Source organism: Coregonus lavaretus, assembly GCF_964263955.1.
Source record: "Coregonus lavaretus genome assembly, chromosome: 24".
NCBI classification, from domain to species: domain Eukaryota; kingdom Metazoa; phylum Chordata; class Actinopteri; order Salmoniformes; family Salmonidae; genus Coregonus; species Coregonus lavaretus.
Window position 1 is genome coordinate 16,294,784 of NC_140011.1, and position 27,837 is coordinate 16,322,620.

Consider the following 27,837-nt stretch of genomic DNA (forward strand, 5'->3'; position numbering starts at 1 on the left):
TGGGGTGGGAGTAAGTTAAGGAGCAGGAGCTATGAGGTTTCTATTTACACCAGCCAGCCAGACATCAAGTGAAACTGGCAAACTGCCATTCTCTTGACTCGGGGACAGTAGCAGTAGGCCTACAGTATGTACTTCAAATCGACTTGGGGTTTAATAGGCCGAACACCTTAAAGGGCATTTGTTTACTCAGTGCAGTGTTCTCTCAACCCTGTGAGTGTATGCAGGCTTTTGTCCACTTGCAGCCTAGCGCTAGCCTAGAACACCTGTTTTTACTAATCGTCAAGACATAGTGCTGGGACAAAATCCCCCACGCACACTGCAGCCCACCGGGACCAGGAGCAAAAATAAACTGCCATGGTGTCGCACTATAAATATGCATTGGTTTTGTTGACAAAGCCACACAACCCAATGAAAAGAGAGATAAAAGCATTCTCTGGGGGCTCCTGATGACTTCCAGTTTGATAAATGTCAGTTAACTGGCTTTTGATGTGTTGAACGAAGGGCGGATGGACGGGGAAATCAGTGAAAGGGGTGGACAGTGAACTTGACACTGCCAAAGCCAAAGGGACTAAAATAGGCCCCATCTTCTAGAGAAGAGCCACAGGGGAACAGTCACTTTGCTGTGCTACAGGGGGGACACTGATACATTAGCAGTCGAAAAGGCCAGTCCCCACTCCCCATAGATGATGAATGGGGTTTCAATGTAAATTCTAAAGTGATTCAGATTAAAGAGAGGGAGTATGGGAGAGAGAGCAGGCTTGTGCTTATTCTTAAGGACGCAGATAAAAATATCCAACTGTTCGAAAGCTGCTGTCACTGGCAGCAGATAAAATGGGTGATATATATATATATATATACACTGAATAAAAATATAAAACACAACATAAAACAATAAACGATTTTACTGTGTTACAGTTCATATAAGGAAATCAGTCAACTGAAATAAATAAAATAGGCCCTAATCTATGGTTTTCCCATGACTGGGTAGGGGCGCAGCCATGGGTGGACCTGGGAGGGCATAGGCCCACAGAGTTGGGAGCCAGGCCCACCCACTGGGGAGCCAGGTCCAGCCAATCAGAATTTGTTTTATTACCGACAGAAATACTCCTCAGTTTCATCAGCTGTCCGGGTGGCTGGTCTCAGACGATCCCCCAGGTGAAGAAGCCGGATGTGGACGTCCTGGGCTGGAATGGTTACACGTGGTCTGCGGTTGCGAGACCGGTTGGACGTACTGCCAAATTCTCTAAAACGAAGTTGGAGGCGGCTTATGGTAGAGAAATTAACATTAAATTATCTGGCAACAGCTCTGGTGGACATTCCTGTAGTCAGCATGCCAATTGCACGCGCCCTCAAAACTTGAGAATCTGTGGCATTGTATTGTGTGACGACAACTGCACATTTTAGAATGGCCTTTTATTGTCCCCAGCACAAAGTGCACCTGTGTAATGATCATGCTGTTTAATCAGCTTCTTGATATGCCACACCTGTCAAGTGGGATGGATTATCTTGGCAAAGGAGAAATGTTCACTAACAGGGATATAAACAAATTTGTGTACAAAATTTGAGGGAAATAAGCTTTTTGTGCACATGGAACATTTCTGAGATCTTTTATTTCAGCTCATGAAATCAACACTTTACATGTTGCGTTTATTTTTTGTTATACATACAGTACAAGTCAAATGTTTGGACACCTACTCATTCAAGGGTTTTTCTTTATTTAAAAAAAAAACATTTTCTACATTGTAGAATAATAGTGAAGACATCAAAACTATGAAATAACACATATGGAATCATGTAGTAACCAAAAAAGTGTAAAACAAATCAAAACATTTTTTATATTTGAGATTCGTCAAAGTAGCCACAGCTTTGCACCATCTTGGCATTCTCTCAACCAGCTTCATGATGAATGCTTTTCCAACCGTCTTGAAGGAGTTCCTACATATGCTAAGCACTTGTTGGCTGCTTTTCCTTCACTCTGCGGTCCAACTCATCCCAAACCATCTCAATTTGGTTGAGGTCGGGTGATTGTGGAGGCCAGGTCATCTGATGCAGCACTCCATCACTCTCCTTCTTGGTCGAATAGCCCTTACACAGCCTGGAGGTGTGTTGGGTCATTGTCCTGTTGAAAAACAAATGATAGTCCCACTAAGCCCAAACCAGAAGGGATGGTGTATCGCTGCAGAATGCTGTGGTAGCCATGCTGGTTAAGTGTGCCTTGAATTCTAAATAAATCACAGCAGTGTCACCAGCAAAGCACCCCAACACCATCACACCTCCTCCATGCTTCACGGTGGGAACCACACATGCAGAGATCAGCCGTTCACCTACTCTGCGTCTCACAAAGACACGGCGGTTGGAACCAAAAATCTCACATTTGGACTCATCAGACCAAAGGACAGATTTCCACCGGTCTAATGTCCATTGCTTGTGTTTCTTGGCCCAAACAAGTCTCTTCTTATTGTTAGTGTCCTTTTTAGTAGTGGTTTCTTTGCAGAAATTCAACTATGAAGGCCTGATTCACGCAGTCTCCTCTGAAAAGTTGATGTTGAGATGTGTCTGTTACTTGAACTCTGTGAAGGATTTATTTGGGCTGCAATCTGAGGTGCAGTTAACTAATTAATTTATCCTCTGCAGCAGAGGTAACTCTGGGTCTTCCTTTCCTGTGGCGGTCCTCATGAGAGCCAGTTTCATCATAGTGCTTGATGGTTTTTGCGACTGCACTGAAGGAACTTTAAAAGTTCTTGAAATATTCATGATTGACTGACCTTCATGTCTTAAAGTAATGATGGACTGTTGTTTCTCTTAGCTTATTTGAGCTGTTCTTGCCATAATATGGACTTAGTCTTTTACCAAATAGGGCTATCTTCTTTATACCACCCCTACCTTGTCACAATAAAACTGATTGGCGCAAATGCATTAAGGAGGAAAATAAATCCACAAATTAACTTTTAACAAGGCAGACCTGTTAATTGAAATGCATTCAAGGCGACTACCTCATGAAGCTGGTTGGGAGAATGCCAAGAGTCTGCAAAGCTGTCAAGGCAAAGGGTGGCTACTTTGAAATAACACACATACACACACACACACATATATATATATATATTCTTCATAGTTGTGATGTCTTCACTATTATTCTACAATGTAGAAAATTGTAAAAATAAAGAAAAACCCTGGAATGAGTAGGTGTGTCCAAACCTTTGACTGGTACTGTATATATTTTTAAAAAGCAGTGTTTTCCATAAGCGCCTTTTGTTGTGATTCATAGGCCTACAGTCGTGGTCAAAAGTTGAGAATGACACAAGTATTGGTATTCACAAAGTTTGCTGCTTCAGTGTTTTTAGATATTTTTGTCAGATGTTACTATGGTATAATGAAGTATAATCACAAGCATTCCATAAGTGTCAAATGCTTTTATTGACAATTACATTAGGTTTATGCAAAGAGTCAATATTTGCAGTGTTGACCCTTCTTTTTCAAGACCTCTGCAATCCGCCCTGGCATGCTGTCAATTAACTTCTGGGCCACATCCTGACTGATGGCAGCCCATTCTTGCATAATCAATGCTTGGAGTTCGTCAGAATTTGTGGGGTTTTGTTTGTCCACCCGCCTCTTGAGGATCGACCACAAGTTCTCAAATGGGATTAAGGTCTGGGGAGTTTCCTGGCCATGGACCCAAAATGTCGATGTTTTGTTCCCCGAGCCACTTAGTTATCACTTTTGCCTTATGGCAAGGTGCTCCATCATGCTGGAAAAGGCATTGTTCGTCACCAAACTGTTCATGGATGGTTGGGAGAAGTTGCTCTCGGAGGATGTGTTGGTACCATTCTTTATTCATGGCTGTGTTCTTAGGCAAAATTGTGAGTGAGCCCACTCCCTTGGCTGAGAAGCAACCCCACACATGAATGGTCTCAGGATGCTTTACTGTTGGCATGACACAGAACTGATGGTAGCGCTCACCTTTTCTTCTCCAGACAAGCTTTTTTCCAGATGCCCCAAACAATCGGAAAGGGGATTCATCAGAGAAAATGACTTTACCCCAGTCCTCAGCAGTCCAATCCCTGTACCTTTTTCAGAATATCAGTCTGTCCCTGATGTTTTCCCTGGAGAGAAGTGGCTTCCTTGCTGCCCTTCTTGACACCAGGCCATCCTCCAAACATCTTTGCCTAACTGTGCGTGCAGATGCTCTCACACCTGCCTGCTGCCATTCCTGAGCAAGCTCTGCACTGGGGGTGCTCCGATCCCACAGCTGAATCAACTTTAGGAGACGGTCCTGGCGCTTGCTGGACTTTCTTTGGCGCCCTGAAGCCTTCTTCACAACAATTGAACCTCTCTCCTTGAAGTTCTTGATGATCCGATAAATGGTTGATTTAGGTGCAATCTTACTAGCAGCAATATTCTTGCCTGTGAAGCCCTTTTTGTGCAAAGCAATGATGATGGCACGTGTTTCCTTGCAGGTAACCATGGTTAACAGAGGAAGAACAATGATTTCAAGCACCACCCTCCTTTAAAAGCTTCCAGTCTGTTATTCTAACTCAATCAGCATGATAGAGTGATCTCCAGCCTTGTCCTCGTCAACACTCACCTGTGTTAACGAGAGAATAACTGACATGATGTCAGCTGGTCCTTTTGTGGCAGGGCTGAAATACAGTGGACATTTTTTTGGGGGATTAAGTTCATTTTCATGGCAAAGAGGGACTTTGCAATTAATTGCAATTCATCTGATCACTCTTCATAACATTCTGGAGTATATTTAAATTGCCATCATAAAAACTGAGGCAACAGACTTTGTGAAAATTAATATTTTTGTCATTCTCAAAACCTTTGACCACGACTGTATAGCCAGCCACGGAGTCGCGCGCATAGGCTATCTGACGACAGAACAGCATGTGTTTACTAGTTTATAAAAAGGTGTCGAACTGCCTGAATAAATAAATATTCTTCATCCCTTTGCTATTCATAAATCATACAACGTAGTTGTATGTCTATGTAATCGCATCGGGACAAGTAAACCAAAGATCTTGTCTGTATTTTCCTAGGATTCGAAGCCCATGTCAAGACTTGCCAGTGACCGCTAAAGTGATTCGTCAAATCAAATCACATTTGATTTGTCACATACATGTGTTTAGCAGATGTTATTGCGGGTGTAGCGAAATGCTTGTTCTTCTAGCTCCGACAGTGCAGTAATATCTATCAAGTAATATTTAACAATTTCACAACATATACCCAATACACACAAATCTAGTAATGGAATGGAATTTAAGAATATATACATATATGGCCAAGCAATGACAGAGGGGCATGGACTAAGATACAGTAGAATATTATAGAATAGAATACAGTATATACATATGATGAGTAGTGCAAGATATGTAAACATTATTAAAGTGGTCAGTGATTGCAATAGGCAGCAGCAGCCTCTAATGTGCTAGTGATGGCTTTTTAACAGTCTGATGGCCTTGAGATAGAGGCTGTTTTTCATTCTCTCGGTCCCAGCTTTGATGCACCTGTACTGACCTTGCCTTCTGGATGATAGCGGGGTGAACAGGCAGTGGCTCGGGTTGTTGATGTCCTTGATGATCTTTTTGGCCTTCCTGTGACATCGGGTGCTGTAGGTGTCTTGGAGGGCGGGGTAGTTTGCTCCCGGTAATGCGGTCGGCAGACCGCACCACCCTCTGGAGAGCCCTGCGGTTGCGGGCGGTGCAGTTGCCGTACCAGGCGGTGATACAGCCCGACAGGATGCTCTCAATTGTGCATCTGTAAAAGTTTGTGAGGGTTTTAGGTGCCAAGCCAAATTTCTTCAGCCTCCTGAGGTTGAAGAGGCTCTGTTGCGCCTTCTTCACCACACTGTCTGCGTGGGTGGACCATTTCACTTTGTCAGTGATGTGTACGCCAAGGAACTTGAAACCAAGTGATGGATAGTTTGCAAATGAACATCTCCTTTTGAACAGATCTTTTCGGTGAACTGAACCAAATTGCATTATGAGAGAGCAATTGATTTGGCTCCCTAATTTGCCTACTGGTAGGCTACTACTGCTTTTTGGCGATTATCTGCAGATAAATTATGAAAACATTTGATGAAGATGTTGAATCCTCGAAGCAAGAACAATAGGTAGAGGACAGCCTCATTCTGGTCCAAAAGACGATTAAAGAACAGATTGAAGGTTATAAAAGCTAATGTCATGATACTTATATGGTATTATTAAAGATATTGATAGGCCTACTGATTTGATTAAAGTTTCGACAGCGGAGTAGTCAACTGCTGCTTTCTTTGCAACAAAGCATATTTTTAACACTTACTTAATTTTACAAATCATACATGTAGGTCTATTCATGGGCGCCTGACTGTCTAAAAATGGGGGTGCACAATCTGGCAGGGGTCTAGGTGTCCTCCCCCTGAAAATATTTGAAAGAGTAGACTAGATCTAGTTTTGTCACAATAAATTCAATTTAAAAGGGGAGACATTACTGTTTTTTCCCGAATAGATTACTAATCTACCGCCTTCCCTCATAGTCCCTCCCACAGTGATTGATCGACAGGTCTGACTCTGAAACCCTACCAACTCTGTGACTCAAACAAACATCCTGCCCCCTCCTCTGACAAGCCCACCCACAGTGATTGATTGACAGGCCAAACTGTTAAAAGGGATAAGCTAGTTCACCGAAATTACAAAATGACACATTGGTTTCCTTACCCTAAGTGTCCACAGCAGCAGAGACAACAAAATTAGGGGTGTAACGATCCATCTTCTACATCGATGTATCGATTTATATTCCTATGATCCAACTACATCGATCTGTGCTCGGCGAGTTGGCCTTTTGGACAACATATATCGATCTAACATCGTTTTAAAATGTAATAAATCGATTGTATCGATACTAGGAAATAACCCATTGGATTTAAGCACGTCAGACTTTATATGGATGTTTTTTCTTACCACTTTTAATGATAAAGGCTTTAAACATTACTCGATTCAGTCTGCTACAAGAAACAGGAATCTAGGAAACTTCACCTGCACTGTCCAGTATCCAGGTATTTATTTCAGTCACACTGGTTGAATTTTTGGCTAAAAGGTTACTGAATCGATTTCAAGTCACTGAATCGTTTCGGATCGTATCGTTCTAAATGAACCAATATCGTCCTTGAATCGTATCGACAACCACGAATCGTGATACCCCTAAATAAAATACATCGTTTTGGCAATTCATATCTTGCAGTAAAACTGTAAATATGATTTGAATCTCAAGAGAAGACCAGTTTAATGTTAAAAAAAGGTTCTTACTTAGAAAATAGTCCTGATCATATAGGCCTAGACGATATCTAACACACTGAATTTATACATTTTCATGGTTGGGCGGTATCCAGATTTCCATACCTGAATACTGTGCCTGTGCCATCCTGGGATATACGGTATTACCGGTAGTGCACACAAGGGGTGCACATTTTTTATTCTAACGTAAAAATAGGCCAAAGAATGTCACTTAACAGAATGTTAACAAAATGCTAACAAGTACTAAAGGCACTCATAGGTAAATGCTAATGAGCGCATGCGAACACTGATTACTTGGACGTAGTTATGCAAGTATCTCAAAACGCAGTTTGCAGCACACACAAAACAGGAGGGGATTGTCTCTGCTGTTGTTACCAAGAAGCTTGATCTTGCAGGCTAACGTTAGCCACTTAACCAAATAAATTATCTCCCATCTGGTTTTTGCTAACTTCATAGTTATAATCTATATAGCTGGCAAACAGTAGTGAATTTCATACAAGTGTAACTTGATCACCACACGTATGTTGTGTTGACTCACCTCACGAAGCGCCCATTTTGCCCATTGTGCTTCTTTGTAAACAAACACACGTGACTGGCTCAAACCGCTGTTTTGGGAAATTAGTACCGGTAAGCTTCATAATGAAATATCATCTAACAGGCAACATGATGAACGCGATCTGCTTTATCAATAACCTAGAACACGTTTACTGCAGGTATATATTTAAAAAGTACTAATATTCAAAGCCCAAAACATTTCACTTACCAAAATGCAAACAAGTACTAAGGAATCCTCATAGAGAATGATGGTATTGAAATCCATCCCGTTTTATTCCAAATACCCCGGAATATAATGTATTCCGCCCAAGCCCCATTTTCCAGAAATGTTTATTGCAAATGTCTTTCTAGTCAATATCACGACTCATTTTACCAATCTGTAAAGTAAAGTTGTTAAAGTATTCAATAATTTAGCTGTGTATTTCAGATGGAATCAAGGCATGGTCCTCTGTAGCTCAGCTGGTAGAGCACGGCGCTTGTAACGCCAAGGTAGTGGGTTCGATCCCCGGGACCACCCATACACAAAAATGTATGCACGCACGACTGTAAGTCGCTTTGGATAAAAGCGTCTGCTAAATGGCATATTATTATTATTATTATTATTATTATTATTATTATTATATTATTATTATTATTATTATCATTAGAATGTAACAGAGGCCACCAAAACAGAGCTTGTTCTCCAAAGCCTTTTCCAGCAAGATGGAGCACCTTGCCATAAGTCAAAAGGGATAACTAAGTGACTCGGGGAATAAAACATCGACATTTTGGGTCCATGGCCAGGAAACTCCCAAGACCTTAATCCCATTGAGAACTTGTGGTCGATCCTCAAGAGGCGGGTGGACAAACAAAAACCCACAAATTCTGACAAACTCCAAGCATTGATTATGCAAGAATGGGCTGCCAGTCAGGATGTGGCCCAGAAGTTAATTGACAGCATGCCAGGGCGGATTACAGAGGTCTTGAAAAAGAAGGGTCAACACTGCAAATATTGACTCTTTGCATAAACTTAATGTAATTGTCAATAAAAGCCTTTGACACTTATGGAATGCTTGTAATTATACTTCAGTATCCCATATTAACATCTGACAAAAATATCTCATAACACTGAAGCAGCGAACTTTGTGAAGACCAATACTTGTGTAATTCTCAAAACTTTTGACCACGACTGTACACTATCACTCGAGAGACAGGGTTCAGTACATCTTAATGGAAACATTCCATAGCACTTACACATTCACTCAGACCCGAAGCATTGCTCTGTAGTAATGGATCTAGAGGATGCGTCTAAATATTTCCTTTCCAGGGGGAGGAAAGGATCAGCTCATTGTTAAGCAGAAGAGGGCCCCATGGAAAACGCCATAAATCACTACGGTAAGGTTTGACTGGTGAGATGGGTCTTAACTTCTATGCATCATAGTTGCCTGCCGTGTCAGCTTTTTGCCATGCTGAGGAAGCAATGAATCTATAACTATTTGTTGAGAGAGAGCGAGGGCTAAAATAGTGGCACAACAACTGATTACGTCCAGAGATAGAAACACTGAGTAAGGCAAAGGGAAAATAAATGGGGTGTGCTTACAACAACATTGTCAGGGACATAACATTTTGTATTGAGTGTCTAGCTTTGTGTTGCTCTACCGATATCCTATTTTGGAAATGCCCTTTGATATTCTTCTGTGTTGTTTTGCAACTTTTGCGTGACATGCATGGGTGGTTAGAGAAATATGGCCCATCACAAGTTCTTGGCCATCGAGCAAGTCAATATCCACATCTTCCTCAAATCAGAAATCTGCGAGTCTGCCCAAAATAGCCACAGCGTCTTCCATTGGAGAATTGTTTGTTGTGTTTTGTGGAAAATCTGAGTTCACATGAAATCTCTCCACATAATCATTTTATACAGCTGGTTACTTACAGAGGCGATCCAGTGGAACTGGCATGATCAAAGATAGGCTTACAGCCATAGAAATAGAATGAATAGAGTGGGCGTCCCCATTAAAGTCAATGATGGCATAATGGGTGGACTGGTGGCCATTGCGAGCAGAGCCACTGAACTAGAGTTAGGCCAGCTTTTGGAACGGCCGCCATGTTAGAACCCATATAGTACTTTATTCTTGAAATGTTGTTGATGTAACAATACGAGAGCGCCTCCGACAGTTCCCTATGAAATGACCTGCTGTAAACAAGCAAAACAGAGCAGAAAATGTAACATACATGCATATCCAAGTCTTTACTGTGTTGTAGTGTCAACAAATTGCATATCTCAGTCTCTATAAATAATGGGGCCCGTGTTTTCTTGATAACAAACAAAAGTTTTGGCAAGTCGGTTAGGACATCTACTTCGTGCATGACACAAGTAATTTTTCCAACAATTGTTTACAGACAGATTATTTCACTTATAATTCACTGTATCACAATTCCAGTGGGTCAGAAGTTTACATACACTAAGTTGACTGTGCCTTTAAACAGCTTGGAAAATTCCAGAAAAGGATATCATGGCTTTAGAAGCTTCTGATTGACTCAATTGATGTCAATTAGCCTAACTCAGTGCCTCTTTGCTTGACATCATGGGAAAATCAAAAGAAATCAGCCAAGACCTCCACAAGTCTGTTTCATCCTTGGGAGCAATTTCCAAACGCCTGAAGGTACCACGTTCATCTGTACAAACAGTAGTACGCAAGTATAAACACCATGGGACCACGCAGCCGTCATACCGCTCAGGAAGGAGACGCCTTCTGTCTCTTAGAGATGAATGTACTTCGGTGCGAAAAGTGCAAATCAATCCCAGAACAACAGCAAAGGACCTTGTGAAGATGCTGGAGGAAACAGGTACAAAAGTATCTATATCCACAGTAAAACGAGTCCTATATCGACATAACCTGAAAGGCCGCTCAGCAAGGAAGAAGCCACTGCTCCAAAACCGCCATAAAAAAGCCAGACTACAATTTGCAACTGCACATGGGGACAAAGATCATACTTTTTGGAGAAATGTCCTCTGGTCTGATGAAACAAAAATAGAACTGTTTGGCCATAATGACCATCGTTATGTTTGGAGGACAAAGGGGGTTGCTTGCAAGCCGAAGAACACTATCCCAACCGTGAAGCACGGGGGTGGCAGCATCATGCTGTGGGGGTGCTTTGCTGCAGGAGGGACTGGTGCACTTCACAAAATAGATGGCATCATGAGGAAGGAAAATTATGTGGATAAATTTAAGCAACATCTCAAGACATCAGTCAGGAAGTTAAAGCTTGGTCGCAAATGGGTCTTCCAAATGGACAATGACCCCAAGCATACTTCCAAAGTTGTGGCAAAATGGTTTAAGGACATAAAGTCAAGGTATTGGAGTGGCCACGAGCTCCGACTTGAGAAAATCGCTTTGAACGGTCATCCATCTCGAAATTCCAAGTCGGAAACGCTGGCATCTTTCTAGAGCTCCGACTTTCCAACCTGAAGATCACTGACGTCATGATTTGACCTCCTTTATTTTCCCCGAGTTCCCAGTTGTCTTGAAAGCACCATGACCATCAGATGCAGGTAACATCAGTCCAGTAAAATAAAAAAAGTAAATTATTTAATAATTTATGCTCAGCTGTGCCTCACAAGTGCTACACCCACTGATCTATTTTGTTATCAACGCTCGAGTTTTGAAATATAATATGGTCTGAGAAAAACAATATTGGAAGACCAGCCAATATGCTGTGATAATGTATTAGGCCTACTGTACAAACCTCATTCCTTCAGAACTGTTTTTATTAGGTATGCACTCACTAACTGTAAGTCGCTCTGGATAAGAGCGTCTGCTAAATGACTAAAATGTAAAATGTAAATGTTACATTTAAGTCATGTTTTTAAAAAATCTGAGCTGTAGATCTCGGCTTGCTTTTGACTGTGAAAGTGAACTGACTCAGAAAAGGTTGGTGATCACTGATCTAGAGCTAACCAAAATGCAAGTGGCCTACTTCCTTATAGCAAGGCTTGGTTGGTCAAATCTGATTATACAATCAAATCACCCTCATACACTTTATCTTATTAAACCTTGCATTGGTAACCGGTATGAACATGCCAGGAAAGGAAACACTAAAGCCTACACTTTGCCTACAAGACTTCAACAAAACCATGGTCAGTCTCAAACCAAATCACAATCAATCTTACCAACAAGCCCAGTCAAATAATTAAAATAATTCAACATGTGCCAAGTTTGAATTGGCTGTTTTACAGGACCCTTTTAACGAGAGGACTTGAGCAGTGTGACTTGAACTGTGCTGTGTCTTGCATTTTACCATTACCATCTTCCCAGTTGCCACACACAACCATGAATGAATGGCTCAGATTGTCATATCAACAGGTTCACCTTTGGACAGTTCTAATAACCTGAGGTGTTAGTTTGGCCTGGGTAAGAGTGTGTGTGTGTGTGTGTGGTGGTGCTGAGTAGCCTGAGCCTGATAATACACAGTGAAGACGAGCCTGCGGGCCTGGGTAAGAGTGTGTGTGTGTGTGTGTGGTGGTGCTGAGTAGCCTGAGCCTGATAATACACAGTGAAGACGAGCCTGCCTACCAAGTGCCACCAATCCCCCTAAATCAACCTTTATCTTGTTAGCTAGATTCATCACCTGCTAATTCTCTAGGCTCACTAACCACAAAAGTTACACAAAGCAGTCGCAAAAAAAGACAGCTTTTACTTGGCATAGACTAACCATACGGTGGCACACTGGTAAAGCTTGTATTAGACTACTTATCCGGTATAAATAATACAAAATCATAGATGTTTACATATTAAATAGAAATTCACCTCCCATTTTAAAATCCCAGAGTCATTGCAGGGTTCCGGTTCTAGCTAGCTAATCATTCTAGAATGAGAATGTCATTGGATAGCTACATTTCTACCACTAAGGTTATCATATCACATAAATCCGTCGTGAGATTAGCCTCACTGTCTTGCATTAAAATACAGGATCAAAGCCAGCAGATTTAAATTAGCTTGGGATACTAGCTAATCTTATTAGTAAAGGTGAAAGCTAATGAAAATACCAAGATGTCGAGTACAGGTCAAGACATCTGTCCTAAAACACGAACTGAAGGTATTCGTCACATGAAGTGATGAACAACATACATTTAATTTCGTTAACTACAGTTTTATTGGCCTCTTATTTCCTTCCGCATTATACTGACTGTCAATAAACAGGACTCGTGCCTCTTACCTGTATCACGCCTATGGAAAGACTGCATTATCAAATATGTTAGCTAGTGTGAAACATTGTCAGATTGCAATTCTTGGGCTGTTGGTCGCCTACTAGCTATACTACCTAGTTTGATTGTATACTTACAGTGGAAAGTCGACAGTAGATTTGGCATTCCAGTGTTGGAAAACAAAACAAGAGTAATTGGCAGATTGTGATATTCCAGTTTGTAAAACTATCAACAACCTATCTAGTTTGCTATAGCAGAATATAGCTAACTAGCCTAAGACATTTCATTAGTAATTGTTAGCTAGCCAACCCTTTCGTAAGGAAATACACCTGTGAAGAGTGCAAGTTAGCGAAAATACTACCCCCCCTCCCCTCCCCTCCCCTCCCCTCCCCTCCCCTCTCGACCACACTAGCCAACCGCTAGTTTGCTAGCTAATCTAGCTAGCTAGCTAACGCGTTACAGCAAAGTGGTAATAGGAATATAACAAGTGTCGTTAGCTGACTTCACTTACCGTAAAATTGTGTCGAATTAGTTATATAGTCCGGGAATTGTTTAAAATCCACGAAACTTTTAAACTGTATACATTCGCCGGCCGACACGTTTTCCCCTCCAAGCATCCACTCAAAGTACACTTAGCTAGCTACATAACTGGCTAGCTAACCAGTTAGCAAACGCATTCTTTCGCGAGACCAATCCCCTCGAAAGTTGTTTAGCATTCCGAGTTTGCGTCTCGCTGAAAAACAGTGTCCAGTGTGTCAGGCAATAAAATAAAATAAAAGTAATGACTAAACTAAACGGGGACACCCAATTATTCGATTTTATAAGATACTTTGGGTAAAAATATAAAAGGGAACATTAAAAGAAGGAATCCAAAATGTCCACAACAGCCAAGGAAATAGCTACAAAAGGCAACAAAAAAAATCCACCACCACGAAAACAGAATCCTTTCCTTTTAAGAACGCCGCACTAAATGTCTTAAATCCTAATCTCCCGTTCTTTTTGCCATTCAAAAAATTATATATACATCTTATTTGTAGCAAGAACACGCTACAATTCACGATGAAACACAGAGTTGGCCACAGTCTGTCGCGCCAACACCAGTGTATGCTGCTGTATCGCTAGCCCAGTCAGTAAATCCAGTGGGGGCAACGACAACCCTGCATCTGATGGGCATGATTATGTAACCAATGAAAATGGTGTATCAGTCGTTTGTAAATTATGTTCACCAATACGCTTTGTGGAGAGGTAGCTAGGACATATTTTACAGTAGATTTTTTACTGCTCACAATTATTTGGAAGGTTATTTTAGATGTTATTTTACAACAGAAAACAATGGCCATTTGTTATTTTGTGAACAAGATTTGCATTAGGTCCTCTGATATGCACATGACAAAGGGGTACAGTCACTCAAACAGTAAAGTGATGATGGTGATGGAATGTGTCACTGATGTATAATCTAGTTTTTTCCCCTCCCTTCCTTGATGTAATAATCGTTGACACCATTTGAATAGATTCAAGTAATGATCCAATGATCCCCTGTGAAGATACATTGGGAACTAAGGGTTGTTGTGACATGACATAAAAAATTACTCCCAAATACAACAGAGAGACTGAAGAACATCAATGTAGCTACAAGTGCAATAGCATATACTGCATTTGAACGAATTTGAACAGCATTTGAAAGAATATGTTTAATACATCACCTTGTGGGCAAATTCTATTTCAAAAGGTGATTTTTCTACAATGTTCCAGCCTTTAGCCAGAGAGTGGAAACCAATGGCCTGTTTCCCAGACCAGGATTACATCTACCTCTGGACTGAAAAACATGCCCAATTGAGAATCTCCATTGAAGTGCTTTTTAGTTAAGGCTTGATCTGGGTCCGGACCCTGGAAACTGGCCTTAATGTACAATGGTCAGTGTGGTGTGATGCTGTATGATGTTTTGTCTCCCCCTTGTGGACACACACACAAAAGTATTTGTATTTATTAGGGATCCCCACTAGCTGCTGCCAATCTTCCCGGGGTCCAAACACATTAAGGCACATAACACAAAAAAAACAAAAAAACTAAAAAATAACACAGTACATCATATAACATCATTACCTCCCGAGTGGCGCAGTGGTCTAAGTCACTGCATCGCAGTGCTAGCTGTGCCACTAGAGATCCTGGTTCGAATCCAGGCTCTGTCGTAGCCGGCCGCGACCGGGAGACCCATGGACTGGCGCACAATGAGGGAATGGCTGGCAGGGATGTAGCTCAGTTGGTAGAGCATGGTGTTTGCAACGCCAGGGTTGTGGGTTTGATTCCCACGGGGGGCCAGTATGAAAAAAATACAAAAATAATGTATGCACTCACTAACTGTAAGTCGCTCTGGATAAGAGCGTATGCTAAATGATTAAAATGTAATTACGCCAGTACATATCATTATACCACTCCCTGTATGCCAGGTAAACAACCTGAACTTCAGGAGGATCCAGGCTGGGCACGCTCCCATCCTCATCAACGAGACCGCCGTGGAGACGGTCAAAAACTTCAAGTTCCTCTGCATACACATCTCAGAGGAGCAGAAATGGTTAAACCACACAGACACTGTGGTGATGAAGACATGACAGTGACTCTTCAACCTCAGGAGGCTGAAGAAATTCAGCCTGTCCTCGAGGGCCCTCACGGTGTTCTACAGGAGCATCATTAAGAGCATGCTGTTGGGCTGTATCACCGCCGCTGACTGCAAGGCTCTACAGACGGTGGTACGCTCAGCCAAATGCACCATTGGGTGCACACTGCCTGCCCTCCAGGACACCTACAAAACCAGGTGTCGTGGGATGGCCAAGAAGATCATTAAGGACCTCAGACCTCATGGCCTGTTCTCCTCGCTTCTATCACCCAGATGCAGGCAGTATAGGAGCATCATGGCAAAAACTGTCAAACTGGCTAATAGCTTCTACCCCTAGACCATCAGGCTGCCGAATAGCCACCACTAGGCAGCTAGCGGCCTCCTCCTCCTGCCCCCCGGACTTCCTAATCATCTATCTACAACACAAAATGTATAATATCACCATACAACAATATTACAATGTAAGTGTGTGTAGAGTGCATGTGCTAGCGTGTGTGTGTATGTGTCTCTTCACAGTCCGCGTTGTTCCATAAGGTGTAGTTGATCTGTTTTTTTTTATTGAGGTTGGTCCGATAGTATGACCAGTGAAAAACCAAGAAGCAGGAGGATTGTTCTTTTATTAATTCACAAATAGCTTAGTAGTAGTAACAAGCCTATTAATGGAAAGTGTCATTATGATTAAAGTACTTTTCACTGAAAATATAACAATTTCACATTCACATTTTAGTCATTTAGCAGACGTTCTTATCCAGAGTGACTTACAGTAGTGAGTGCATACATTTTCATACTTTTCATATAACACAAGTATTGTCATCTTTTTTTAGATACCTTTTCACATTGACCAAGTAGAAATGACCATACTTTTGCAGTTGCCTTTTCTGTTCCCAGCTTTGTCAGTATATAAGACTATACAGTCATCAAATACAAAGGTAGCACAGCATTTCTCACACAAAAACACGCTGTTTCAAGTGAGTGAACACTCCCACCTTACTATTATGGTGCTCAAACAATTAACACAATTCAACATGGCAACTCCAATACAATAACAACAGGTATATAAACTGTATAAAAAGCAAAACATATTGTCATCTGGAGTGAGAGAGAGAGGGGGGGGGGGGTCAGTGATGACCGTTCAGTGTTCCCTCAGCTTTGGCCAATCCCTTGCATTGAAAGAAGGCATCCTGGCAAGGTTCACGACCCAGGAAGGTCTTCAGCATGTCCCTTCCATCCACAGAGCCATCAGCCTCCAGAATCAGCCTCCTGTACTCCTTCACCACCTGATGATAAGATGGGCATACAGAACATGCCAGTCAAAAGCCATGATAAATGGTGTAATATTACTGACACACAAGGTCACATTCAAAGATGCTTGCCAATCAAAGAGAACTTGCAGGCTTAAATTCTATTTCTTCTTAAAAGTATAGATGCATAAAAAAAATGGAATATGGTAACTCAAGATGAATGTTGAGTGGAGTGGATTGACTGTGCCACACCTTAGGGTTCATTATTCCTCTCCATTTTAAAACTGACGAATATGCCCATGGAGTAGACCTCGCTCCACAGGTAGCCATAGTCCTTACTGCACATCGTAGCCCCCAGCCAAGTGACTGAACCTGGCTGTCATATTAGTGCCTGGAGGAAAATTAATAATTTTGTATTCTTTGAGAACAATACATCATTACAGGAGGAACATTGCTTTAAATTGTACATTCATATTCTAATTTAAATGGCATTATATTGTCGCTGGTGTAAGACTTGGAGTAGCGGAGATCCCCAGGATGTCTTGGCAGTGCTTGACGAACACATTTACATTACATTTACGTCATTTAGCAGACGCTCTTATCCAGAGCGACTTACAAATAGGTGCATTCACCATATAGCCAGTGGGATAACCACTTTACAATAAAAACATTTATTTTTTTTTTATTTTTTTTTTATTTTTAGGGGGGGGGGGGGGTAGAAGGATTACTTTATCCTATCCCAGGTATTCCTTAAAGAGGTGGGGTTTCAAATGTCTCCGGAAGGTGGTGAGTGACTCCACTGTCCTGGCGTCGTGAGGGAGCTTGTTCCACCATTGGGGTGCCAGAGCAGCGAACAGTTTTGACTGGGCTGAGCGGGAACTATGCTTCCGCAGAGGAAGGGGAGCCAGCAGGCCAGAGGTGGATGAACGCAATGCCCTCGTTTGGATGTAGGGACTGATCAGAGCCTGAAGGTACAGAGGTGCCGTTCCCCTCACAGCTCCATAGGCAAGCACCATGGTCTTGTAACAGATGCGAGCTTCAACTGGAAGCCAGTGGAGTGTGCGGAGGAGCGGGGTGACGTGAGAGAACTTGGGAAGGTTGAACACCAGACGGGCTGCGGCATTCTGGATGAGTTGTAGGGGTTTAATGGCACAGGCAGGGAGCCCAGCCAACAGCGAGTTGCAGTAATCCAGACGGGAGATGACAAGTGCCTGGATTAGGACCTGTGCCGCTTCCTGTGTAAGGCAGGGTCGTACTCTCCGAATGTTGTAGAGCATGAACCTGCAGGATCGGGTCACCGCCTTGATGTTAGCGGAGAACGACAGGGTGTTGTCCAGGGTCACGCCAAGGCTCTTCGCACTCTGGGAGGAGGACACAATGGAGTTGTCAACCGTGATGGCGAGATCATGGAACGGGCAGTCCTTCCCCGGGAGGAAGAGCAGCTCCGTCTTGCCAAGGTTCAGCTTGAGGTGGTGATCCGTCATCCATACTGATATGTCTGCCAGACATGCAGAGATGCGATTCGCAGCGTAGCAATGATAGGAGAGGCCATGTGAGGATATAATAATAATAATAATATAATAATAATAATATGCCATTTAGCAGACGCTTTTATCCAAAGCGACTTACAGTCATGTGAGCATACATTTTTTTTTTTGTGTATGGGTGGTCCCGGGGATCGAACCCACTACCTTGGCGTTACAAGCGCCGTGCTCTACCAGCTGAGCTACAGAGGACTACATATGACAGAGCCAAGTGACTTGGTGTATAGGGAGAATAGGAGAGGGCCTAGAACTGAGCCCTGGGGGACACCAGTGGTGAGAGCACGTGGTGCGGAGACAGCTTCTCGCCACGCCACTTGGTAGGAGCGACCGGTCAGGTAGGACGCGATCCAGGAGTGAGCCGCGCCGGAGATGCCCAGCTCGGAGAGGGTGGAGAGGAGGATCTGATGGTTCACAGTATCAAAGGCAGCAGACAGGTCTAGAAGGACAAGAGCAGAGGAGAGAGAGTTAGCTTTAGCAGTGCGGAGAGCCTCCGTGACACAGAGAAGAGCAGTCTCAGTTGAATGACCAGTCCTGAAACCTGACTGGTTTGGATCAAGAAGGTCATTCTGAGAGAGATAGCAAGAGAGTTGGCTAAAGACGGCACGCTCAATAGTTTTGGAAAGAAAAGAAAGAAGGGATACTGGTCTGTAGTTGTTGACATCAGTGGGATCGAGTGCTTTTTGAGAAGGGGTGCAACTCTCGCTCTCTTGAAGACGGAAGGGACATAGCCAGCGGTCAAGGATGAGTTGATCAGCGAGGTGAGGTAGGGGAGAAGGTCACCGGAGATGGTCTGGAGAAGAGAGGAGGGGATGGGGTCAAGCGGGCAGGTTGTTGGGCGGCCTGCAGTCACAAGTCGCAAGATTTTATCTGGAGAGAGAGGGGAGAAAGAAGTCAAAGCATAGGGTAGGGCAGTGTGAGCAGGACCAGCAGTGTCATTAGACTTAACAAACGAGGATCGGATGTCGTCAACCTTCTTTTCAAAGTGGTTGACGAAGTCATCCACAGAGAGAGAGGAGGGGGGGGGGGGGGGGGGGGAGGATTCAGCAGGGAGGAGAATGTGGCAAAAAGCTTCCTAGGGTTAGAGGCAGATGCTTGGAATTTAGAGTGGTAGAAAGTGGCCTTAGCAGCAGAAACAGATGAAGAAAATGTAGAGAGGAGGGAGTGAAAAGATGCCAGGTCGGCAGGGAGTTTAGTTTTCTTCCATTTCCGCTCCGCTGCCCGGAGCTCTGTTCTGTGAGCTCGCAATGAGTCATCAAGCCACGGAGCTGGAGGGGAGGACCGAGCCGGCCGGGAGGATAGGGGACACAGAGAGTCAAAGGATGCAGAAAGGGAGGAGAGGAGGGTTGAGGAGGCAGAATCAGGAGATTGGAGGGAGAAGGATTGAGCAGAGGGAAGAGATGATAGGATGGAAGAAGAGAGAGTAGTGGGAGAGAGAGAGCGAAGGTTGCGGCGGCCCATTACCATCTGTGTAGGGGCAGAGTGAGTAGTGTTGGAGGAGAGCGAGAGAGAAAAGGATACAAAGTAGTGGTCGGAGACATGGAGGAGAGTTGCAGTGAGAACACCTTGGCAGTGCCCGCTTGGGACTTGGTATGCTGAGAATGGTCCACTTTACTGAGCACTACCTGAACAAGACAGGCACAGGAGTGGGAGTGTATTGGATGTCAAGTTATTTTAGGGTATTTTAACAAATATTTTAGATTTGAAGGGAACAGACATGCATGCTACCAAAGACTATGCATGCTATCCAATAGATATATACAGTACGATAGATCCAATAGGATAGATCCAGTAGGATAGATACAATAGTATAGATGCACTACTTATTTCTTAGTTACCTTATTACATATGAATGGGTGAATTGGTGGAAAGGTGACTGTATGTGTGACCTCTGACCTGTGTTGGCGACTCGGGAGGCGATGAGTTTGTTGAGCAGATTGTCGGGGATGGGGCTCCTTCTCCCATACCCAATTCTCCAGTATCTGAGATGGCACCTCTACAAAGTCTGTCTCACACAAGGGTTCCACTGAACTCTGAGAACGTCGTCTAGGGAGGGAGATTAGAATACACTGTAGCTTTTCAGGACCAGGCTGGTGATCATTGCATCGAGGCTAGTGTTGAATGTGCACCCAATGAAACTCAACTGTGAAGTAGGGGACATGGAAATTATATCAAAATGGAGTGGACGCCACCGTACCTCAATTTCAATTAGCTGTTTAATTTTCAAGTTTTTTTCAACAATTTATGATTGTAGTGCTAGAAAAGTTATTGAAGCACACAATTTTAATAACAGAGGCTGCTGACTCACAAACATATTCCAGATCTGACTATTGGTAAGACATTACCTATTTATTAAATATCTATTGCATTTATATCTGAATACTGTGTAATACAGTTTTACAGTTCTAAATGGTCCTCTGTAGCTCAATTGGTAGAGCATGTCTCTTGTAACGCCAGGGTAGTGGGTTCAATCTCCAGGACCACCCATACGTAAAAATGTATGCACACATGACTGTAAGTCACTTTGGATAAAAGCGTCTGCTAAATGGCATATTATTATTATTATTACATTGATTTATTGATAGGCCATGCATACAGAAAACGGATAGGCTATTCATAAAATAAGAAATTACTGTTGTGCAATAGGAGTCTTTGCCATACTGACAAGTTGTTTAGGTCCGGTCAGGGGTCATACCTAGAAAGCATGCCACATGTTGGTATTCTTGGCCATGTTCATCTCAAGTACATTGTTGGCGTGGGTACTCTAAGCCAGTAGCTGTGCCCCCTCAGCTTGATCAGCTGCTCCAGAATGACTGTGTTTACCTGCAACAAGACATAAAAGGTGACACTTTCAGGAAGTCTGGTACATGTGGTCACAAACACTGCATGTTGACTTCTATGAGAACTCTCTGAACTCTATCAATAAATTGTTGAGACTTGAGACTAAGATACATGAACTAAACTGGTCTTGGGGATACCCTGAAATAGATGGCTAAACTTATTATGTTCTTTTATTTTTTACAAGGGTGCCTGGATTTCTGAAGGAACTGCACCCCTTGGCACCCTTATAATTCCAAACTTTGTTATAGTAGATGCCAAGTGGCATACCAACATTGCAGATAAAAAATCAATCAACCAACCAACCAACCAACCAACCAAACAAACAAACAATAAATCAATGAATATGTGACGAATACTGAGTATACGAAGAGGCAGGACACAGAAGCAGGAATTAACAAGGTCAAGGTTTACTTAACAAGGCGAAATAACAAAGATAGAGTAAACGACACGAAGCTAAACAATCACACACAACATCATCCAGAACATTCCAGGGCTAAATAGGGGTGGTGATGAGATGCAGGTGCACTGGAGGTGATTAGGGTGCGTTGGTTTTCCATTCCGGTGTTGCCGAGGTGGTGCGCTCAGACCTGGCGAATCAGAGCGCCGGAGGGGAGCAACGGGAGGAGACGTGACAGAATAAAACAATACATTCATCTATTATCAATGTAATTTGTATAGCACTTTTTACCAGTACAAGTGGACCAACAGCAGGAGGTTTACCTCCTAACACCTGCTGTGGAAAGCAGTCTCCATCTTTCTCCTGGTCTCATCAGAGGGTAGTAGTGAGGGTATGCCAGGGTCACCTTGTAACACCCGTCTGCCGTCTTCTCCAGCCCATTCAGATAGCTATCCGGTAGCCCACCTTGAAGGTAAAAAGCAGGAGTCAAAACCCAAATATTCTGAGAACATGGTAAGGATATATGAAGAATACATTACAAGGATATATGACTACAAGGATATACACTGAGTGGACAAAACATTAGGAACACCTTCCTAATATTGAGTTGCACCCCCTTTTGCCCTCAGAACAGCCTCAATTCGTCGGGGCATAGACTCTACAAGGTGTCAAATGCGTTCCACAGGGATCCTGGCCCATGTTGACACCAATGCTTCCCACAGTTGTGTCAAGTTGGCTGGATGTCCTTTGGGTGGTGGATCATTCTTGATACACACAGGAAACTGTTGAGCGTGAAAAACTCCAGCAGAATTGTAGTTCTTGACATACTCAAACCGGTGTGCCTGGCACCTACTACCATACCCTGTACACTCAGTGTATGAAGGACAATCATGAATAGTTCTTTCATTTTTTTTGTGCTGGTTCTGCTTGCTTAGTTCATTTTCAGTGAATGTTAGATGCGTGTTTTTGGCATTCAGATTTTGGTTGAAGTTGATTGAAAGTTCACTGATGAGTTTTGACAATCGTAGGATTTCCTTGAGAGAGAAAAAATGGCCACATTGGTATGAGAACTCTACAATGTCGAAAGTATAGGCCATTTGACTTTTAGCTCTACAAACCACATAAAAGCCACATTTCAAATCTTCCCCCCAAATTGTGTAGTCTTCACCACTTAAGTGTCACTGAGGAATCCTGTCCCTTATGTGTATGAAATGCCAAAGCTTGTATTACCTCCTGTATATCCTTTGACAAGTGGAATCCTTTCCTCTTCCCTGTGATAGGACAGTCTAAGAATCGCTTGGCCTCAGGCGTTAGATTGTCCAGCTGGTTCTCCTGCAAGAAAACATTAGACCACTCTCTGAGGATGCAGTTCAATATTTCCCATATGTCCCATTGATCTGTGGCGCGATAACTGTGTGTGTGTGTGTGTGTGTGTGTAGTTCTGTCAGTCCGGCCAGGTCTCCACCTCTGGCAGGCGTTGGAGCAGTCTCCACCGTTACGTCTGTCAGTACTTAGACAGCTTCCAGGACCACGTGACAGTGAGGACTTAATCTGATCTCAATTAAATAGCTGTGTCCATGGACACAACTTAAAGGAAAATTCCATGCAAAAATTATATCTTGGTATTTGTTTCATTAGTCCAAATGCCAAAGGCATCATGCCAGCTGTATTCCTGGATTTTGAAAGTTATATATCTTGAAAACATGATTGCTAAAATGAAAAACATTTTGGGTCTATATCAACAATGGACTAATTAAACAAATACCAAAATATAGTTTTTGGGTGGAGTTTTCCTTTAAGTACAAAGGGTATTAAACACAGTAGTATGGAGAGAACACTGTACCCTCTCAGTGTTTTGGCAGTACACACTCTTCCTGATGATTCATCCAAATCAATTGATTGATAATGAAATAATGTGTGAATATGTGGATGACCGGTTGACTACCTATGATATGTGAACATGATAGTCAGTGGAGTAACAGTGGTTTTACCCGGGATTAAGCCACTTCGTATTGGCTGGTACCAGACCGTTATCAGGTCAAATTACAACTGTAGGCTAAATATGAACCAATGATATCAAATTAGGGCACATTTAGAAAGAATGAACTCTAGCCAAAGCCAACAACTTTATTACATAACACCTCAAAATTACCTTGAAATAAACATTTTTCTCCTGTCCCATTTTTTGTCATAACTGATTTTGGCCATGTGTGTATGTTTATGTGTATATTGTACTTATAATAATTAGTTAATAGGTACTTAAAGGAAAGATTCACCCAACAGACTCATCAAATAACGTTGCCACGAGCAGCACCGGAGATATTGAGATGAGCGAGATGCAGTGTTGCCAACTCCTCAGTAAGGAAAGTAGCTATTGTTTCACGTCAGTCTCCAAAAGTCTCCAATAACACCAAAAAAAGTCGCTAGATTTGTCGCTAGTCGCTTTTTTGAAAATGTGTCGCTAGAGGGGTCTGAAAACTCGCTAAATATAGCGACAATGTCGCTAAATTGGCAACACTGGCGAGATGCAAGACTTCGCTCTCACACAGTTACACACAGTATCTGCGCCTGTGCACGGTTTCCACTTCACGCTGTGTACAGTGTCGTATCCAGGGAAGTGAGGAAACCAAAACAGCGGAGAACCTGACCCTTGCGCTTCAACGCTCTTAGTTGTTGCGGAAATTGACCCAATATGCTGTTTACTTTCTGCATCTACGTCATATCGCTGAGTCTACCTTTAACTAGTTAGTACAGTATGTAGTTCGTTAGTTGTACCTTTAAGGCAATAACTCTCTGAAACACGTCTTCCCTCATACTCGTCTCCACTTCAAAGTCAGACAGCTTCTTGTTGGCCTCTGTGCTCACTGACCGCACCTCCTTACAAGCAGACACATACTTGGGGAAGTCCAATATGGCGCTGTGCTGGAGAACAAATGCAGGCAACATAATGGTGGCATATTCAACTGGTCCAGAGTAGACTATATAAATACATTATACATTAGTGGACTAGGGAAGAAACAAAAGGAGGTTTATGCTCAAACAACTGGAGCAGAAGTGTTGCCTAAAATGAGTAATTACTGCATAAACATGTGAAGCGAGAGACATCTCCATATATATACCTGTTTGATCCTCTGGACCAGGCTCTCTGTCACGTTCTTCATCTGATCTGGGGCCAGATTCCATCTCAGGGCATTCCTGTTGTTGCAGTCTGCTGAGTTACCTGCTATGGCGACCTGGGAACCGTTTCTGGCAGCAGGTAACACCAGCCCATTCTGCAAGGTCATTCTCACACTGGGTTTAAAACCAGACACTCTGGACACAAAATACAATTATTACAAGTAAATAACAAAAACTAATGTGCATGACAGTACATTTGCAACTTTGTCCATTTCATATAACCTCAATGTGATTTCATTTACTTGAAATACTGTAAATTCTAGGAAATATACTGAAATGCTAAGAAATCTAGGAAATATTTATCTTAAGCTCTAACCATTACACAAACCCATATTTAGACTTAATGGCACCAGTCTTTTTTAAAGCAAAGATTGTGTTCGGAGATAAACTGTTTAATACTTAATGCCAGATGATGTTTGCTTTTATTAATGGCCTTCAAGACTTTCGCATGATCGCCATTACCACTCCAATGAATTTACCAGATGACTGACAACTGATCCCACAACACGTATTAGTGAAGCAAGTGGTTACAGGCCTAGTTAGCTGTAAGTAGATGATGAAGTAGATGATGGAAGATGATGGTAGGCTATGTCATAAAATGGCTTTGTTGTGCTTTTGTAAGAATAAAAAGTGGCTATTAAAATTAAATTAAAATATATAAAAGCATAACTGAAGTTGCCATAGGTTACTGTAGCAGTCATTTCAGGTGAAAAGGGAGAGAAATAGCTGTTGCAGTGTGTTATCTTTCCTAGAAGAGACATTGCCAATGTTACTTACAGTACACAGAAAAAACGTTGATCTTCTTTTTACCTCAAATGACTATAGGGGCCCGAAATTATTGACCCCCTTGATAAAGATGAGCAAATGATTGTATAAAATAAATAATTCAAATAATGAGTTATATTGTAGCTCCAAAATACAATTGCTCAGAGAAAGATATTTTGAAATACTATTTTTTCAACAAAAAAAAGGTAGGGGTCAAAATTATTGACACCCCTAAAGATTCTTAGAAATAAAGTAGTCAAAAGTTTAGTATTTGGTCCCTATTCCTAGCACACAATGACTACATCAAGCTTGGTACTCCACAAACTTGTTGGATGCATTTGCAGTTCGTTTTGGTTGTGTTTCAGATTAATTTGTGCCCAATAGAAATGAATGGTAAATAATGTGTAATGTATTGTGTCATTTTGGAGTACAGTTTTGAATAATGATGAGTGGGAAAGTTACAGAGGGTCAAACATCATACCCCCGTTATTGGTAATGGTGAGAGGTTAGCTTGCCTGGCTACCCAAACTCCTTGCTCTTGCCAAACGCTACGCCACACCCACGGACGTTAGTTTCTTCTCCGCAATGAGTCTGGATCTGAGTACCTCCCCGACAATTTCTAGAACACAAACACATTCTAACCGTTCTAATTGGTCCCAGAAACCGATGTGTTGGGCCAGTGCCAGGTAAAGCAGCGTTTTGAAAATGTGTCATTGGCTTTGATACTCACTCTTATTGGTTAGAGATGATCCAATCGCTGATTACTTTGTTTTGTACAACACCCTTCATTTTGACATCACCACAAACGACTTCAATGATGGCAGTCTCAGACTGAAATATATAGCGAACATAAAGCAGCAGAATAATTCAGTTTGAGTAATCAGGCATGAGGTTAGCATGTCTTGGGGTTATGATCTTTGACCCTGTAATGTTCTCACTCATCATTATTAATTCAGGAATATCCATAATCATGGTAGCATCCACATTAATGTAGACATGTTTAGAAACATATTCTATTCTTATTTATTATAAAAGTGACTCCAAAATGACACAACACATTATTTGCCATTAATTTCTATTGGGCACAACATAATCTTAAACACAACCAAAACTAACTGCAAATGCATCCAACAAGTTTGTAGAGTCACAGGCTTGATGTAGTCATTGCGTGCTAGGAATATGGGACCAAATACTAACTTTTGACTACTTTATTTATAAGAATCTGTATGGGTGTCAATAATTTTGAACCCTACCTTTTTGAAAAAAAATTAATATATTTGTTAAACAAAATGTTTTTCTCTGAGCAATTTTATACAGTCATTATTGCTCATCTTTATCAAGGGTGTCAATAATTTTGGACCTCACTGTATATAATGAAACACTTCTTTCTGGCCAGAATTGCAAGTTGTTATTAACTACACTGTAACAACTGTCAGCGTGTCCCAAACTCGGGGCTGGGGACCCAAGGGGTGCACGTTTTGGTTTTTGCCCTAGCACTACACAGCTGATTCAAATAATGAACTCATCCTAAAGCTTTCATTATTTGAATCAGCTGTATAGTTCTAGGGCAAAAACCAAAACGTGCACCCCTTGGGGTCCCCAGGACCGAGTTTGGTAAACGCTGGTGTAAGTAGTAGCTCTACAATGTTGCAGTGTGTAAGCTTTCTGTTAGATTGTCACTAGGCTGTTCTGTACAGACAATAACATTAACAAGACAATGTTACAGTTACACACAGCAGTTCTAAAACAGTTGTTGTTACTATTGGTAACACTGGCTCAAAAGAACATGTATCAAGAACATATCAGGTGCAAGCGCCTATAGTTTCTATAATAAACAGTATACCTTTGAGTCCTTGCGATTCAGATAAAGGTGTCAGAAACAATGTGACTACTACAGAGCCAGAGATGCAGCAGACAAAAAAATACTTACATTTACAGATTCTTTTTTTTCAGGGGGTGGGGGTCCCCCCCCCAATTGTCCCCATGTTGGGGAATAAGAGCTCTGAAAGTCTAGGTTTGAGAAAATATGTCACCTATTACTGTGACAACATTTCTCAGATCTTTTACCTAATGGTGGCGCTCTAAACGTGCAAATTCTCATTGGAACACAGCCATTTTAAAAGTGCAGGGCTTGTGCAACGTGTCATACCTTCATACCTTTTTCATCTTACAGTAATGATATATATACGAGGAGAAAGCTGAAGTCTCTACCTATTCACTGATGTAAATATATCCTCTGTGTGATTCCCAGTT

General features: G+C 42.1%; 1 protein-coding gene and 1 pseudogene across 6 annotated transcripts in view; both read right to left on the reverse strand.

The window, feature by feature from the left end:
* The window catches only part of LOC311100272 (erbin-like), a 126,642-nt gene extending 112,510 nt beyond the window's left edge, over positions 1-14,132 (reverse strand). For all 5 annotated transcript variants that reach the window (XM_084141120.1, XM_084141121.1, XM_084141122.1 and 2 more), the window contains exon 1: positions 13,520-14,132. The gene's annotated coding sequence lies outside the window, so the exon portion shown is untranslated. The remainder of the gene's footprint in view (positions 1-13,519) is intronic.
* A 2,608-nt stretch (positions 14,133-16,740) lies between these two features.
* On the reverse strand, positions 16,741-24,926 carry LOC311099422 (neurolysin, mitochondrial-like; annotated as a pseudogene). Its single transcript has 12 exons — positions 24,762-24,926; positions 24,418-24,564; positions 22,873-22,974; positions 22,574-22,676; positions 21,966-22,107; positions 21,100-21,227; positions 20,534-20,547; positions 20,281-20,450; positions 19,970-20,029; positions 17,378-17,426; positions 17,116-17,254; positions 16,741-16,899 (listed from the first exon to the last, which is right to left on the reverse strand). The product of its transcript is annotated as a neurolysin, mitochondrial-like (transcript).
* Positions 24,927-27,837: the final 2,911 nt, after the last annotated feature.